The sequence below is a fragment of the Pan paniscus genome, chromosome 15 (assembly GCF_029289425.2).
Source record: "Pan paniscus chromosome 15, NHGRI_mPanPan1-v2.0_pri, whole genome shotgun sequence".
NCBI lineage: Eukaryota > Metazoa > Chordata > Mammalia > Primates > Hominidae > Pan > Pan paniscus.
In genome coordinates, this window is record NC_073264.2 from 104786344 (window position 1) to 104802545 (window position 16202).

The 16202-nt window shown below is 49.5% G+C and overlaps 1 protein-coding gene across 32 annotated transcripts in view; it reads left to right on the forward strand.

The window, feature by feature from the left end:
* The first annotated feature begins 2482 nt into the window (after positions 1–2482).
* KLC1 (kinesin light chain 1) overlaps positions 2483–16202 on the forward strand; it is a 70959-nt gene continuing 57239 nt past the window's right edge. For 31 of the 32 annotated variants that reach the window (XM_008959055.5, XM_008959058.5, XM_008959066.5 and 28 more), the window contains exon 1: positions 2799–2940. The gene's annotated coding sequence lies outside the window, so the exon portion shown is untranslated. Of the gene's footprint in view, positions 2941–16202 lie in introns of all 32 variants that reach the window. The other variant, XM_055098058.2, reaches the window with a different exon arrangement.

Here is a 16202-nt window from a genome sequence, read left to right on the forward strand (position 1 = left end):
AGGAACAGATAAGGGTGTTCAGAGCACAGGAGACCAGGAGGTTGGCAGCACCAGGCCCTGGGGGCCTTGTTGACCAACCCAAGGAATTTGAAGTTGCTGCAGACAGTGATGCGTGGCAGCACTGGTGGATGAATTGGCCTTTTCTCCTTTCCCCCAACACTCCAGGGTCATTCCTGCCTGAGGACTCCTGCCCTCAGAGCTCTCCTGGGGCTTTTATTTATTTTGTTTTGAGACAGAATCTGGCTCTGTTGCCCAGGCTTGAGTGCAGTGGCGTGATCTTGGCTCACTGCAACCTCTGCCTCCCAGGTTCAAGCGATTCTCCTGCCTCAGCCTCCCGAGTAGCTGGGACTACAGACGTGAGCCACCACACCTGGCTAATTTGTTGTATTTTAGTAGAGATGTGGTTTCACTGTGTTGCCCAGGCTGGTCTTGAACTCCTGAAGGCAATCCACCTGCCTTGGCCTCCTGAAGTGTTGGGATTACAGGCATGAGCCACCTTGCCGGCCTCTCCTGGGGCTTTGAACGCCTGCCTCCCTCCTCTCATTTGGGTCTCAGGTCACCCGCCTGCCTCTGAGTTCACCCCTGACCACCTAGACTCTGCCTGTTCCATCATCTTTGTTCCATCTCTGCCTGTTCCATCATCTCGGCAAGATCCGGTATTTCCTTATGTGTTTATGGCCTACTTCTCCTCACTGGAATGTAAACTCTTAGAAAGCAGAGATCTTATCTATCTTGTTCACCTATGCATCCTTGGCTGTTATGAGGATCACGGGAGAGCAACAAATATTTGTTGAGGAAATAAAAGAACAAGGTAATAAAGCCAGAACAAAGTGGTGGCAGTGGAGATGGATTCAAGAAATACTGAGAGGCCAGGCATGGTGGCTCACACCTGTAATCTCAGCACTTTGGGAGGCCAGCTGGGAGGATCACTTGTGGCCAGGAGTTCGAGATCAGTCTGGGCAACATAGCAAGATCTCCTCTCTGCAAAAAATTTAAAAAACATTAGCTGGGAGTGGTGGTGCACACCTGTAGTCCCTAGCTACTTGGGAGGCTGAGGCAAGAGGATCTCTTGAGCCCAGGAGTTCGAGGTTACAGTGAGCTATGATTGCCACTGCCCTCCAGTCAGGGTGACAAAGATACCCTAACTCAAAGAAAGAAATATTGAGGAAGTAGAATCTTTTCCACCTGTTGTAGTAAGGCATAAGGGAGTGGTGCAGGCATCCCAGGTTTCTGGCTAGGGTTGTGGGTGAGCAGAGGGGACAGTTACTGGGCCCAGCGGCACAGAAAGAATGAGCAGTCGATGCTTGGCGGTGCCCAGCCCAGTGGCTGAACTTAGTGACATCCAAGCTGCAGTCTGGCTGAAATCACTAACCTGAAAGTGGTATGGAGAAAGTTTGTTTGACCCTGACTCAGTGCCTCTCCCCGGGCCAACCCTACCGTGTTACCTAGGAGCTCCCCCTTTGTCTTTATAAATGAGATAAAAGTAACCAGACCTCCCTGGAAAAACCGAGGAGCACTTGCTTCTCTGGTGACTGCGGGGCGTAACTGCAGGGTTCACACAGGGCTGCTGGTGCTGGGTGATAACATCGGAAAGGAACAGCAGTTCACAAGATGGGGTTGGGGGACTGGCCCAGGAACACCTCCAGGTTAAATGATGCCTCCGGGCCCCGCACTTGGGACGTCTGCAGGCACTGGGAGGGTTTTTCCCAAGCCGCTGGCAGCAGCGAGCGGAGCCTCGCCCATTGAATCAGCGTGCCCTCCCGGCTGGCTGCTGAGTCAGGCCTGCGGAGCCGGCGAAGCCGCAGGACTTGACCCAGGCGCGCTCCGCTGCCCTTCAGGCCGGGCTGGAGGTCGAGGCCCTGCAGCCAGGGAGATGCGCCGGTGGCTGCGTGGGGACAGAGGGGGGTTGTCTCCCACCCTCACAGCCTACACCCCGGCCCTTCCCCTTTGCCCGTCTGAGGCGCAGTTTGTGTCGAGGGGGAGCGCCTGGAAAGTTTCCTCGTACAGATACGAGGGTCCAAAAGCCCCGAGGAGAGGGAATAATGAGAAGGGGAGGGCGGAGGGTTAGAGGTCAGGGTCTCGACCAAAGGCTGTCGGTTTTCCTGGAGGAGAGAGAAAGGCCTGGCCGGGATCCTCTGATTCCGGGGCCTCCCGAAGGCCTCCTAGCTGCGTTCTGGGGGACCGAAATGAGCGCATGAAGCTCGCGGGCCTGGGAGTGGGGTGGGGCGGGAGCCCAGTGGTGGCGGCTGCGGCCGGGCCTGCACCTTCCCCAGCAGCATTCCGGTAGGGCCCACAGCCCGGCTGGAAGGGAAGCTGCCGAAGCGCTCGGTCATCGCGGGTGCGGAGTCGGAGAGGCCAGGGCCTGGCCGCCCAGCCCCCGAGCCGCGCCCTGCCCCGAGCGCCCCACCCCCGTCCGCGTTACAACCGGGAGGCCCGCTGGGTCCTGCACCGTCACCCTCCTCCCTGTGACCGCCCACCTGATACCCAAACGACTTTCTCGCCCCTCCAGTCCCCAGCTCGCCGAGCGCTTGCGGGGAGCCACCCAGCCTCAGTTTCCCCAGCCCCGGGCGGGGCGAGGGGCGATGACGTCATGCCGGCGCGCGGCATTGTGGGGCGGGGCGAGGCGGGGCGCCGGGGGGAGCAACACTGAGACGCCATTTTCGGCGGCGGGAGCGGCGCAGGCGGCCGAGCGGTACTGGCTGGGTCGGCTGGGCTGCTGGTGCGAGGAGCCGCGGGGCTGTGCTCGGCGGCCAAGGGGATAGCGCGTGGGTGGCCGAGGATGCTGCGGGGCGGCCACTCCGGCGCCCCTCGCTGGTGACTGCTGCGCGGTGCCTCACACAGCCGAGGCGGGCTCGGCGCACAGTCGCTGCTCCGCGCGCGCGCCCGGCGGCGCTCCAGGTGCTGACAGCGCGAGAGAGCGCGGCCCTCAGGAGCAAGGCGGTGAGTCCCCGGCGTGCGCCCCGGACCGCGGCCCCCCACTCATCCTCCGCCCCATCCCTGTCCCGCTCCTCTTCGGGCCCGCCCCGGCCGCAACTCTGTCCCCATCCAGGTCTCCTTCCCGGTTTGGGTCCCGGCCCCTCTCCGTTCCCACCCCGGTACCCGCCCCAGTTCACCGCCCCGGCCGGTCCGCGACCCCTTCCAGGTTCAGGTCGGGTTCTTGTCCCCGGCCCTTTTGCCAGCCCCGGCTCCCGGCGCCGCGCGTCCTCCCCATCCGCGTCCCACTGCAGGTTCCGGTCCCCGGCCCTGCCCAGGGTCCCGCCCTGGCCCCGCATCCCCGGCTTGGCCCTGCTGCGGGCGGCGGCGGCCGTTCCCGGGGACAGCTGTGGACCCCGGGAACCCGCGACAGGGGAGGTGGCTGACCCCGGGATCGCGGCGGGCGGGGAGGCCGGAGGCCCGGCGGGGCTGGCTTTGTCCGATTCCTCCTCTTCCTTCCACCCCCGCCTCTCCCGGCACCGCCCTGAGCGGACGCGCCTGTCATTCTCGCGGGCGGTGGGGGGCCGGGTCCCTCCCGAGAGCTGGCTCCGCTTTGCCTCCTTGGCGACCCCTTTTTTTCAGTAACCAGATGCGAAACGTTTCAGGCGACCCTGTTCACCTAGGCTGGCGTTGCTCCAACTAAACTTGAAGCAGCCCCCGTCCTGGAATGCTTTTTCCATGTAAAATTGGGTGCACCCTTTTCCTTAAGAAAATTAAAATAAAGCGTTAAAATAGTGAAATTAATGCGTGATGGAGTGGATGGTTTTATAACTTAACATTTGTAGGTCATTTCTAGGTATATCTGTATTAGAATTGTTGCTACCTGTTACTGTTTTATTATTTAAATGAATTAAGAATTTACATATTAAGCGTTTGAAAAGGAATACTTACAAAAATGATGTTTTTTAAAAATGTGAGAACAAAAAATTTGAGATATACTATTTCAGGTGTTCTGTAAAAGGGCAGTTAGAGCTTTGATTCTTTGCATTAGTTAAATCCCAAGGCCTTTTTTTTTTGGTACGGCATGACTAAGCCATTGATCAGAATCAGCTCGGAATACATTGCACTAGTTTAGTGAAAAACACTTTAGAAAACTGGAAGAACCTCCTTAAGTTATATTACCATGGCCTTGCTTCTTTCAGGGATTGTCAGCAAGCCTGTTATGGTGAGAAATTTGACCTATTGCTCTGTTTCCTAAATATTTGTAGGAATACGATGATACTAAGTGTGAAGTATATTTCAACTTGTATGGAATTCTGTGTGGGAGGGTAGGCACTCTAAAGAGCCAGTGTCTCCAAGTCATCAAAGAATGCAGCATCATGTTGCAGTTGAGCCTGGCAGCCCTGTGTGGCACTGAGTGCTGTGGAGGACCCAGGTGGTAACCTCTAACCCTACTGCAGCCTTGGCGCACCTCACCTTGCCTAGCGTTGTCTTAGAGAAAAGCATCCAGACATGCACAGGACTCTGGACAGCGTTTATCTCCAGCAAGGGGGGAGGGAATGACACTGGGGAGAGGCACACAGTATCTTAAATATTTCATAGCAAATAACTGCAGTCGTTTAAACTTACACTTTTTTTTTTTTTTTTTTGAGATGGAGTCTCGCTCTGTCGCCCGGGCTGGAGTGCAGTGGCGCGATCTCGGCTCACTGCAAGCTCCGCCTCCCGGGTTCACGCCATTCTCCTGCCTCAACCTACTGAGTAGCTGGGACCACAGGCGCCCGCCACCACGCCCGGTTAATTTTTTGTATTTTTAGTAGAGATGGGGTTTCAACATGTTAGCCAGGTTGGTCTTGATCTCCTGACCTCGTGATCCGCCCACCTCGGCCTCCCAAAGTGCTGGGATTACAGGCGTGAGCCACCGCGCCTGGCCCAAATTTATACATTTTTAAAATTTATACATTCTTAGGCATGTTTCTCAATGTTGGAAAAAAGTCAATGTGTAACTTTCTGTATAGGGCCATAAATTATCTTAAAACATACTTGTATAAAAAGAAACCTAGGATAGAAAAATCAAAAGTTGAGTGAAATGTATGATTAGTATCACCTGAAAACATTCTTTGTAGATAAGTGGAATGTTAGAAACCAGTATTTTATTTTTATTTATTTAGAGATGAGTCTCACTGTGTGGCTCAGGCTAGAGTGCAGTGGTGTGATCTCGGCTCACTGCAACCTCCGCCTCCCAGGTTCCAGTGATTCTCCTGCCTCAGCCTCCCTAGTAGCTGGGATTACAGGTGCCCGCTGCCACACCAGGCTGATTTTTTGTATTTTTAGTAGAGACGGGGTTTCACCATGTTGGCCAGGCTGGTCTCGAACTCCTGACCTCAGGCGATCCACCCGCCTCAGCCTCCCAAAGTGCTAGGGTTACAGGTGTGAGCCATTGCACCTGGGCTGAAACCAGTATTTTATGTAGCAAAGAAATGATCAGTAATATACTCAAGACGAGAGTATTTGGGAAGATTTAAGTGTCAAATTTCAGGGCATAGAATAAAAGTGACAAGCACATTAAGATTGCAAATACTGGTCTTAAATGTCTGTTGGGAACCAACTGAATGGCAGGTACTGTGCTGAGTAGTCAGCGATACGTTGATAAAAGAGCCACTGTTGGCCGGGCGTGGTCATGCCTGTAATCTTAACTCTTTGGGAGGCTGAGGCTGCAGATCGCCCCTAGCTCTTTGGGAGGCTGAGGCAGGTGGATCACCTGAGGTCAGGAGTTTAAGACCAGCCTGGCCAACATGGTGAAACCCCGTCCCTACCAAAAATACAAAAATTAGCCAGGTGTGGTGGTGCACACCTGTAATTCCAGCTACTCATGAGGCTGAGGAAAGAGAATCGCTTGAACCGGGAAGTGGAGGTTGTAGTGAGCCGAGATCACGTCACTGCAGTCCAGCCAGACTCCGTCTCAAAACAAACAAAAAGAGCCGCTGTCAGCCGTGCAGTGGCTCACTCCTGTAATCCCAGCACTTTGGGAGGCCAAGATGGACCGATCACCTGAGGTCAGGAGTTTGAGACCCGCCTGGACAACATGGTGAAACCCTGTCTCTACTAAAAATACAAAAAAAAACCCGGGTGTGGTGGCGGGTGCCTCTAATCGCAGCTACTCAGAAGGCTGAGGCTGGAGAATCGCTTGAACCGGGGAGGCAGAGGTTGCAGTGAGCCGAGATCACGCCATTGCACTCCAGCCTGGGCAACAAGAGCAAAACTCTGCCTCAAAAAAAATAAAACCAAAAAACAAAAAAACTCTGTCCTCTAGGAGCTCACAGGCTGGCATGGGCAGGTACCACAGACCAGGTTAAAGGCTGTGGAGTGCACTGAGGAGGCGATTCTTCACAAAAGAAAAGTACCAATCAGCCAGTGTCAGGGGGTCAGGGGTGGGATTGGGATTGGGGTTCCTGCTTGGAGGAAATAAATCCTGAGGTTGTGCTGCTGTAAAGGGGCATGTTGGGAAGGGGACATGGGAGTGAGTGTGGAAAGACGAGGTTAGGAAAGGCCTTGAATGACTTCTTAGAAGTCTACTTTCATTCTGAGGTTTACAAAGGAGGGTTGGAAGATTTTTTTTTTTTTTTTTGAGATGGAGTCTCGCTCTGTCACCCAGGCTGGAACGCAGTGGCACGACCTCTGCTCACTGCAGCCTCTACCTCCCAAGTTCAAGTGATTCTCCTGCCTCAGCCTCCCGAGTAGCTGGGACTACAGGTGCATGCCACCACACCCGGCTAATTTTTTGTATTTTTAGTAGAGTCGGGGTTTCGCCACGTTAGCCAGGATGGTCTCCATCTCCTGACCTCGTGATCCGCCCACCTTGGCCTCTCAAAGTGCTGGGATTACAGGCGTGAGCCACCGCGCCTGGCCGGAGGGTTGGAAGATTCTGAGGAGCCAGTTGCCACTTCAGAAAGAGCATAGGCAGTGGTGGGGCAGGTGCTGTGAACTGGGATGAGGTTAATTAGGAAGCCATTAACCCCAACTCCGCAAGCCTCAGGATTAGGGCAGTGACAGAAGGAACAGAGAAGCTAGGTGGGGGCAGGGGCTGGGCTGTAAGGGTTATAGTGGACCTGATTTGGGGCTGATTGGATTGGGGTAAATGAGGAGCTGCAGGGAGGACTCCCCAGAATGATCCTGTGAAAACCTGAGTCACTCCTCTGTTAAAGCTTTTGTCAGTGTCCTCTGAGCACCCCACCCTGTCTCTTTTCATCTTCCTGCTCTGGCCCTACTCAAGCACTTCCAGGTGCATCTGGAGTTCTGAACCAAACCCATTCTTGTAGTGATTAGCATTTCTTCACTTCCCCACATACTCCTTAGCCTCTGCCTTGATTTTTCTCCTTAGCACACCTCACTATCTTAAATGCTGTATTATTATTATTATTATTATTATTTTTTATTATTACTTTTTGAGACGGAGTCTCGCTCTGTCACCCAGGATGGAGTGCAGTGGCATGATCTCAGCTCACTGCATCCTCTGCCTCCCGGGTTCAAGCCATTCTCCTGCCTCAGCCTCCCAAGTAGTTGGGACTACAGGCATGTGCCACCACACCTAGCTAATTTTTGTATTTTTAGTAGAGACAGGATTTCACCATGTTGGCCAGGCTGGTCTCGAACTCCTGACCTTAAGCGATCCACCTGCCTCAGCCTCCCAAAGTGCTGGGATTACAGGCCTGAGCCACCGTGCCTGGCCAATACTGTATTATTTTAATCATTTTAAAATTTTTATTGTTTGTCTCCACTTAACGTTCATAACCTCCACAAGGATGGGGAGTTTTGTCTCTTGTATTCAGTGTCAGTGCTTGGCGTGTAATAGGAACTTAGTAAATGTTTGTTGAAGGAATGCATCTAGAATGATCCTCATCTCTAATTTGGGTGACTCACTGGCTGGTGACACTCATCCAAGGAGGGAAAATGGGAGAAGGATGAGATTACGAGTTTGTTTTTGGACATGTTAAATCTGAAGTGTTTGTGGGGCAGCCAAGTGGACTAGTGGGCAGTTAGAGATACATCTTTGGAGCTCAAGACAGAGGCTGAGGCTGGAGGTAAAGATTCCAGAGACTGCATCCTATCGTTGAGCCAGTCGGGTGTGATGTCCATCTGGTAGAGATGGGGAGTGGGTCTAAGAGGAGAGGGTCCTGGGAAACCAAGAGAAGAGGAGGGAGGAGATCAGTAGCAAATTGGCTAAGAAGTCAGTGATGGGTTGGACTGAGAAGTCTCTATGGATTTTGCTTCTAGGATTACTAATGACCTTTAACTTTTTTTTTTTTTTAATATAGTTTATGTAGAGACGGGGGTCTCGCTGTGTTTCCCAGGCTGGTCTCGAATTCCTGGGCTCAAGCCATCTGCCTGCAGTGGCCTCCCAAAGTGTCGGGATTACAGGTTTGAGCCACTGCACCCGGCCTGTTGCCTGTTTCCTGAGAATATTACCTCTTAAGGATGGAGGCTATTTCGAGATGATCTTCATTCGTTCTCCCAAGGCATCCTTTGTGGCGTTGTACTCTGTAGCCTCCTAGTTAGTATACTCATGGATCAGAAATGAATTATGATTTTTTTTAGTTTTAACTAATTTTTGGAGGCAGATGAAAGCAGTTTGCATATATGCTTTTTGAATTTGAAAAGTGCTATCTGAACTTAAAGCAGCGGATATGGAGCAAACATGTTAAGCTGAGTTACGTGCATACGTGAACTGAGTTACTTCCTTGGTTCTAAAATATCTCAGTTACCTTCATTTAAACCATGGATTGTTCCCTGACTTCAGTTGCATAACATAAATTTATGTTCAGGCTTCTCTGAAGTTCACTATACTGCTACTAAAACTGATCAGAGTGATGTTTGCACTGTTCCAGAGAAAATAGGTACTGTAAACCCTGCGGATGTCATATGTGTCTGTAGTTTCATTTACTCCGTAGGCTGAGGTGGGAGAATCAGTTGAGCCCAGGAGTTCAAACTAGCTTGGGCAATATAGTGAGACCTTGTTTCTTAAAAAAATAAAAGGCTGCGCTTGGTGGCTAATGTCTGTAATCCCAGCACTTTGGGAGGCTGAGGAGGGCGGATCACCTGAGGTCAGGAGTTTGAGACCAGCCTGGCCAACATGGGTGAAACCTTGTCTCTACTAAAAATATAAAATTAGCCGCGTGTGGTAGCATGCTTCTGTAGTCCCGGGTATTTGGGAGGCTGAGGTAGGAGAATCACTTGAACCCGGGAGGCGGAGGTTGCAGTGAGCCAGATCGAGCCACGGCACTCCAGCCTGGGCGACAGAGTGAGACTCCCATCTCAAAAAGAAAAAAAAAAGAAAAGTAAAATAGGTACTGTTACTGAGATTCTACTGTTGAGGAATTTGAGGGTGAGAGAGGGGAAGTTTCAGAAACCAAAGTTACACAGCTGTGAAGTCAAGATTATAACTCAGTTTTTTTGCTTCGCGGTATAAGCTTTGAATCACCTTGCAGTACTTAAAGCTGCAGCTTCAAGTGAATCATGATAATGCTGTTTAATCCTATCATTACTTTTTCTTGGGGAAACCTCGCGCCACTTCAATTTTTTTCAAAGATGTACCATTTTAACCATTTAAAAGTTCACAATTCAGTAGTGTTAAGGATATGCACATCGTTGTTCCACATTTCTGGAACTCTTTCATCTGGCAGCGCTGAGACTGTAGCCCCCAAATACTGATATCTCCTCCTCCCTCGCCCTCCCCCGGTAACCGTCTTTTCTACTTTGTTTCTATGATTTTGACTACTTTCAATACTTTATTTTTTATTTTTTTTGAGATGGAGTTTCACTCTTGTTGCCCAGGCTGGAGTGCAGTGGCACGATCTCAGCTCACTGCAACCTCTGCCTCCCGGGTTCAAACAATTCTCCTGCTTTAACTTCCTGAGTATCTGGGATTACAGTCATGGGCCACCATGCCGGGCTAATTTTGTATTTTTAGTAGAGGTGGGTTTCTCCATGTTGGTCAGGCTGGTCTTGAACTCCTGACGTCAGGTGATCACCCCCCATCGGCCTCCCAAAGTGTTGGGATTACAGGCGTGAGCCACCGTGCCCGGCCTTGCCTGTCTTTTTCATCTGAGCCATTCTAGCGGGGTATAGTGGCATCTTGTTTTAATGTGCATTTCACTGATGACTCATAATGGTGAGCGCTTACATGCTTGTCGGTCTTTGTATGCCTGGATTTGTAAAGTGTCTGTTCACGACTTTTGCCCATTTAAAAAATTGGATTGTTTGTATTTTTAAGTTCCTTACATATTTATTTATTTATTTATTTTTGAGATGGAGTCTCCTCTGTTGCCCAGGCTTGAGTGCAGTGGCGCGATCTCGGCTCACTGCAAGCTCTGCCTCCCGGGTTCACGCCATTCCCCTGCCTCAGCCTCTGGAGTAGCTGGGACTACAGGCGCCTGCCACCACGCCCAGCTAATTTTTTTTTTTTTTTGTATTTTTAGTAGATATGGGTTTCACCATGTTAGCCAGGATGGTCTCGATCTCCTGACCTCGTGATCCGCCTGTCTTGGCCTCCCAAAGTGCTGGTATTACAGGCGTGAGCCACTACGCCCAGCAGTTCCTTACATGTTTTTTTTTTTTTGAGATGGAGTCTTGCTCTTGCTCTATTGCCCAGGCTGACATATTTTTTATACAAGCCGTTTGCCGGATATATATGTGTCGCAAATATTTTTTCCTAATCTATGGCTTAACTTTATTTTTTGGTAGTGCCTTTTAATAAGTCAATACTTTTAATTTTTCTTAACCATGCTCTGGCAAGTTTTATTAAAGAAATTTTCGACTGGGTGTGGTGGCTCACACCTATAATCCCAGCACTTTTGGAGGCCGAGGCGGGTGGATCATGAAGTCAGGAGTTTGAGACTACCCTGGCCAGTATGGTGAAACCCCGTCTCTACTAAAATTACAAAAATTCGCCAGGCGTGGTGGTGTGCCCCTGTAGTCCCAGCTACTTGGGAGGCTGAGGCAGAAGAATCGCTTGATCCCGGGAGGCAGAGGTTGCAGTGAGTTGAGATTGCGCCACTGCACTCCAGCCTGGGCAACAGAGTGAGACTCTGTTTCAAAAAAAAAAAAAGAAATTTTCGCAGGGTTTATTTTTATCTTTTATTTTTTGTTGTTGCCTAAGCAACATCCGCTTTCCTTAATTCTGAAAGCATATCTACAAATAAGTCACCCAAAGGCCAAATAGATGCATTTGTTTTGTCTGGTTGTTAATGTTTTCTTTTTAAAAAATTATTTATGTATTTATTTAATTTTTGAGACAGGATCTTGCTCTGTTGCCTAGGTTGGAGTGCAGTGGCACAGTCGTGGCTCAGTGCAGCCTCGTGTTCAAGTGATCGTCCCACCTCAGCCCCTGAAGTAGCTGGGACTACATGTGCGCACCACCATGACCGGCTTGTTTTTTGTAGAGACAGGGTTTCATGGCATTGCCCTGGCTAGTCTTTAACTTCTGGGCTCATGTGATCTGCTCTCCTTGGCCTCCCAAAGTGCTGGGATTACAGACGTAAGCCACTATGCTGGGCCACCAAGATACTATTTATTTCCCTGAATATGACGTGGACTGTTCCTGTAGGCTGGTCCCTTCACCTCAGGACCCTCTTTGCTGGTATTGTTTGGGGCTTCTGCGCCTGTATATGGGGATGGGACCTGACCTTGCTGATCTGGCCAGCACTGCCAGGGTTTCCTGTTGCCCATCTCTCGGTAAAACATCCCTTATAAACCTTTGCAAGGCAAAAACCTCTGTTTTCTTCCCTCCATCCCATTTTTCCTTAATGTGCTACCCTCGTCTGTATTCATAGGAACTTTATTTAACATTTGAGAACTGAGAGTAATTGACATTTCTTTCTTGGCTGTCCTTCATTCTGTGCACCCAGACCTGTTGCTTTTTCTACCACATTCTTTTTCTCTTTTAGAAAATTGAAATGTAAGTCACATCACATCAAATGCCCCATTTTAAAGTGTGCAGTGCAGTGATTTTTAATGTATTCTCTGTTTTGTGCAACTACCATCTATCTAATTCCACACATTCCTTTTCCCTTTTTAGTGCTTGGTGTTTTTTTTTTTTCTTAACTTTCTTCATCACTGTAAGCTTTCCCCACCTGGCTGAATTTCACATGAAAAAACCAGGGGAGGTAAAGTGACCAAAGATGATGCCCTTTGCTTCTCTGGCCTTTGCTTTCATTTCATTAATTTTTTTTTTTTTTTTTTTTTTTTGAGTCAGAGTCTCGCTCTGTCACCCAGGCTGGAGTCTGGGTGTATATGTATGAACACAGTGGGGTGTGTGGGTGTGTGTGAACATAGTGGTGTGTATGTATGAACACAGTGGGGGTGTGTGTGCGTGAGCACAGTGGTGTGTGTATGTATGAACATGGGGGTGTGTGTGAGCACAGTGGTGCATATGTATGAACATAGGGTGTATGTGTGTGAGCACAAGGGTGTGTGTGTGTGTGTGTGTGTGTGCGTGCAGAGTGGTAGGGTTCCTGAAGCAGAGGGACACTTGGGGCAAAGAGACCTTGGATTGTGTTCCTCTTGTTGGTAGAATAAGCTTAAATCACTTCATCTATCCCAGTTTCCTCAGCTGTAAATGGGAATTATAATGATAGGTCATCAAACTACCTGCAGACTTTTTTTGTTGTTGTTTCGATAAAATATTACACATTTGAAAATGCTCCTAAAACTAACATATTGGACAGATGCGAATTCTTCTTTCTTTTTTTTTGAGATGGAGTCTTGCTCTGTTGTCCAGGCTGGAGTACAGTTGCATGATCTTGGCTCATTGCAGCCTCAGCCTCCCAAGTAGCTGGAACTACAGGCATGTGCCACCACGCCTAGCTAATTTTTATATTTTTAGTAGAGAGGGGATTTCACCATGTTGGCCAGGCTGGTCTTGAACTCCTGACCTCAAGTGATCTGCCTGCCTCAGCCTCCCAAAGTGTTGGGATTACAGGTGTGAGCCACCACGCCTGGCTCTTTCTTGTCTTTTACTTATTTATTTTTTTGTGACAGAGTTTTGCTGTGTCACCTAGGCTGGAGTATAGTGGTACAGCCAAAGCTTACTGTAGCCTTGAGTTCCCAGGCTCAAACAATCCTCCCACCTTAGCCTCCTGAGTAGCTGGGACCACAGGCGTGTGCCACCACACCCAACTAATTTTTATTTTTGTAGAGACAGGGTCTCACTGTATTCCCCAGGCTGGTCTTGAACTCCTGGGCTCAAGCAGTGCTCCTGTCTTGGCCTCCCAAAGTGCTGGGATTACTGGTATGAGCCACCACACCCGGCCCAGATGTGAATTCTTTATTTTTATTTTATTATTTTTGAGACAGGGTCTCAACTCTGTCACCCAGGCTAGAGCACAATGGTGCAATCATGTTTCACTGCAGCCTTGATTTCCTGGACTCCAGTGATACACCTCAGCCTCCTGAGTAGCTGGGACCACAGGTGCATGTCACCACACCCAGCTAATTTTGGTATTTTTTTTTAGGATGGGGTTTTGCCATGTTTCCCTGTCTGGCTTTGAAATGCTGAGCTCAAGAGATCCACCCGCCTTGGCCTCCCAAAGTGCTGGGATTACAGGCGTGAGCCACTGAGTCAGGCTGTGAATTCTTTATTTTATTTTCTTTATTTTTGAGACAGAGTTTCGCTCTGTTGTGGAGTGCAGTGGCACGATCTTGGCTCACTGCAAACTCCACTTTCCAGGTTCATGCGATTCTACTGCCTCACCCTCCCGAGTAGCTGGGATTACAGGCGTGCACCACTATGCCTGGCTAATTTTGTATTTTTAATAGAGACAGGGTTTCACCATGTTGACCAGGCTGGTCTCGATCTCCTGACTTCAGGTGATCGACCCACCTTGGCCTCCCAAAATTCTGGGATTACAGGCATGAGCCACTGCCCCTGGCCTGTGAATTCTTTTTTTTTTTTGAGACGGAGTCTCGCGCTGTCGCCCAGGCTGGAGTGCAGTGGCGCGATCTCTGCTCACTGCAAGCTCCACCTCCCGGGTTCACGCCATTCTCCTGCCTCAGCCTCCTGAGTAGCTGGGACCACAGGCGCCCGCCACCACGCCTGGCTAATTTTTTGTATTTTTGGTAGAGATGGGGTTTCGCCGTGTTAGCCAGGATGGTCTCGATCTCCTGACCTCGTGATCCGCCAGCCTTGGCCTCCCAAAGTGCTGGGATTACAGGCATGAGCCACTGCTCAGCTCCTGGGTTCCCTTTTTTAAAGGCACTAATCCCACCGTGAGGGGTCCCCTCATGGCCTAATCACCTCCCAAAGGCCCCACCTCCTAAAAGCATTACTCTAGGCATTAGAATTTTAACATGTGAATTGGGGTGGGGGGCACAGATTGATTCCATTGCAATAACCTTGATAGTTTTGAGACGTACAGGCAAGGTATTTTGTACAATGTCCTTAAATTTGGGTTTGTCTTGATATTTTTCCCATGGTTAAGTCAGGGTTATGAGTTTTTAGGAGAAAGACTACTGGCTCCCAGTTTTGGATTCTGATTCCATTGTACCAAAACAAATCAGAACTCTTTGGAGTAATGGGTGATTCTAGGGCTGGGGCAGGGAAAATATAAGATGAGCCTGAAGCTTCTTCTAGTGTTTGAATGTAAGGATATGCTAAAAAACAAAGGGATGGGAACATGAAGAAGGGACACAGGAACCAACTGAAAGAGCTCCCATTGACAAAAGCTGAAACAACTTGAACAATAAAATAAATAATGTAGTTTTTTTTTTGTTTGTTTTGTTTTTTTTGAGACGGAGTCTCACTCTGTTGCCCAGGCTGGAGTGCAGTGGCGTGATCTCGGCTCACTGCAACCTCCACCTCCCAGGTTCAAGGCAATTCTCCTGTCTCAGCCTCCTGAGTTGCTGGGACAACAGGCGCACACCACCATGCCCGGCTAATTTTTTTGTATTTTTAGTAGAGACGGGGTTTCACCATTTTGGTCAGGTTGGTCTCCAACTCCTGACCTCAGGTAATCCACCCACCATGGCCTCCCAAAGTGTTGGGATTATAGGCATGAGCCTCCATGCCCAGCCAAGAATGTATTTTTAACAATTAGTATTTTACTTATCACCTAAAGTATAAAACAAATATCTGTAAGTCCATATTGATATAAATAATCACATTAATAAATGAGGAAAGAGACAAAGAATAGACTGATCTCCCTTAGAGAAGAATTCCAAATAATGGTAGATTCTTCCGTCTTCCAGAGGGTCCTCTATAACTTTCCCCATCTCCTTGGAGTGTGGGCTGCACTTAGTGACTTGCTTCCTAAGAGTATGGAATGGGATGAGTGTGTGTGGAGGTGGTGGTGATAATCTTACAGTGGCTAAACCTGCAAATGCTACCTGAGCCAGGTGGTCGAGGCTGATGTATTAGGTGTAAATCATGTTGGCACGTGCCCTTGATAGAATTGTTATGAAAAGATTCAAACCCTGTAAAATATTTGAAAAGATTTATTCTGAGCCAAATATGAGTGACCATGGCCCGTGACACAGCCCTCAGGAAGTCCTGAGAACATGTGCCCAAGGTGGTCGGGGCACAGCTTGGTTTTATACATTTTAGAGAGGCATGAGACATCAATCAGATACATTTAAGAAATACATTGGTTGACCGGGCATGGTGGCTCACGCCTGTAATCCCAACACTTTGGAAGGCCAAGGCAGGCAGATCACTTGAGGTCAAGAGTTCCAGACCAGCCTGGCCAATATGGTGAAACTCCGTCTCTACTAAAAATACAAAAATTAGCTGGGCGTGGTGGTGCATGCCTGTAATCCCAGCTACTCGGGAGGCTGAGTCAGGAGAATCACTTGAGCGCAGGAGGTGGAGGTTGCCTGGCCCGAAGGCATTTGTTTAATTTCCTTTTGCTTCCAATGTGGCTGTTAAGAAACCTAAAGTTGGCTGGGCACGGTGGCTCACGCCTGTAATCCCAGCACTTTGAGAGGCCGAGGCAGGCAGATCACGAGGTCAGGAGATCGAGACCATCCTGGCTAACATGGTGAAACCCCGTCTCTACCAAAAATACAAAAAATTAGCTGGGTGTGGTTGCGGGCGCCTGTGGTCTCAGCTACCAGGGAGGATGAGGCAGGAGAATGGCCTGAACCTGGGAGGCGGAGCTTGCAGTGAGCCGTGATTGCACCACTGCACATCAGCCTGGGCAACAGAGCGAGACTCTGTCTCAAAAAAAAAAAAAAAAAGCCTAAAGTTATTCTCTATTCTTTCTACGTGACTTTTTTTTTTTTGAGATGGAATCTCGCTTTGT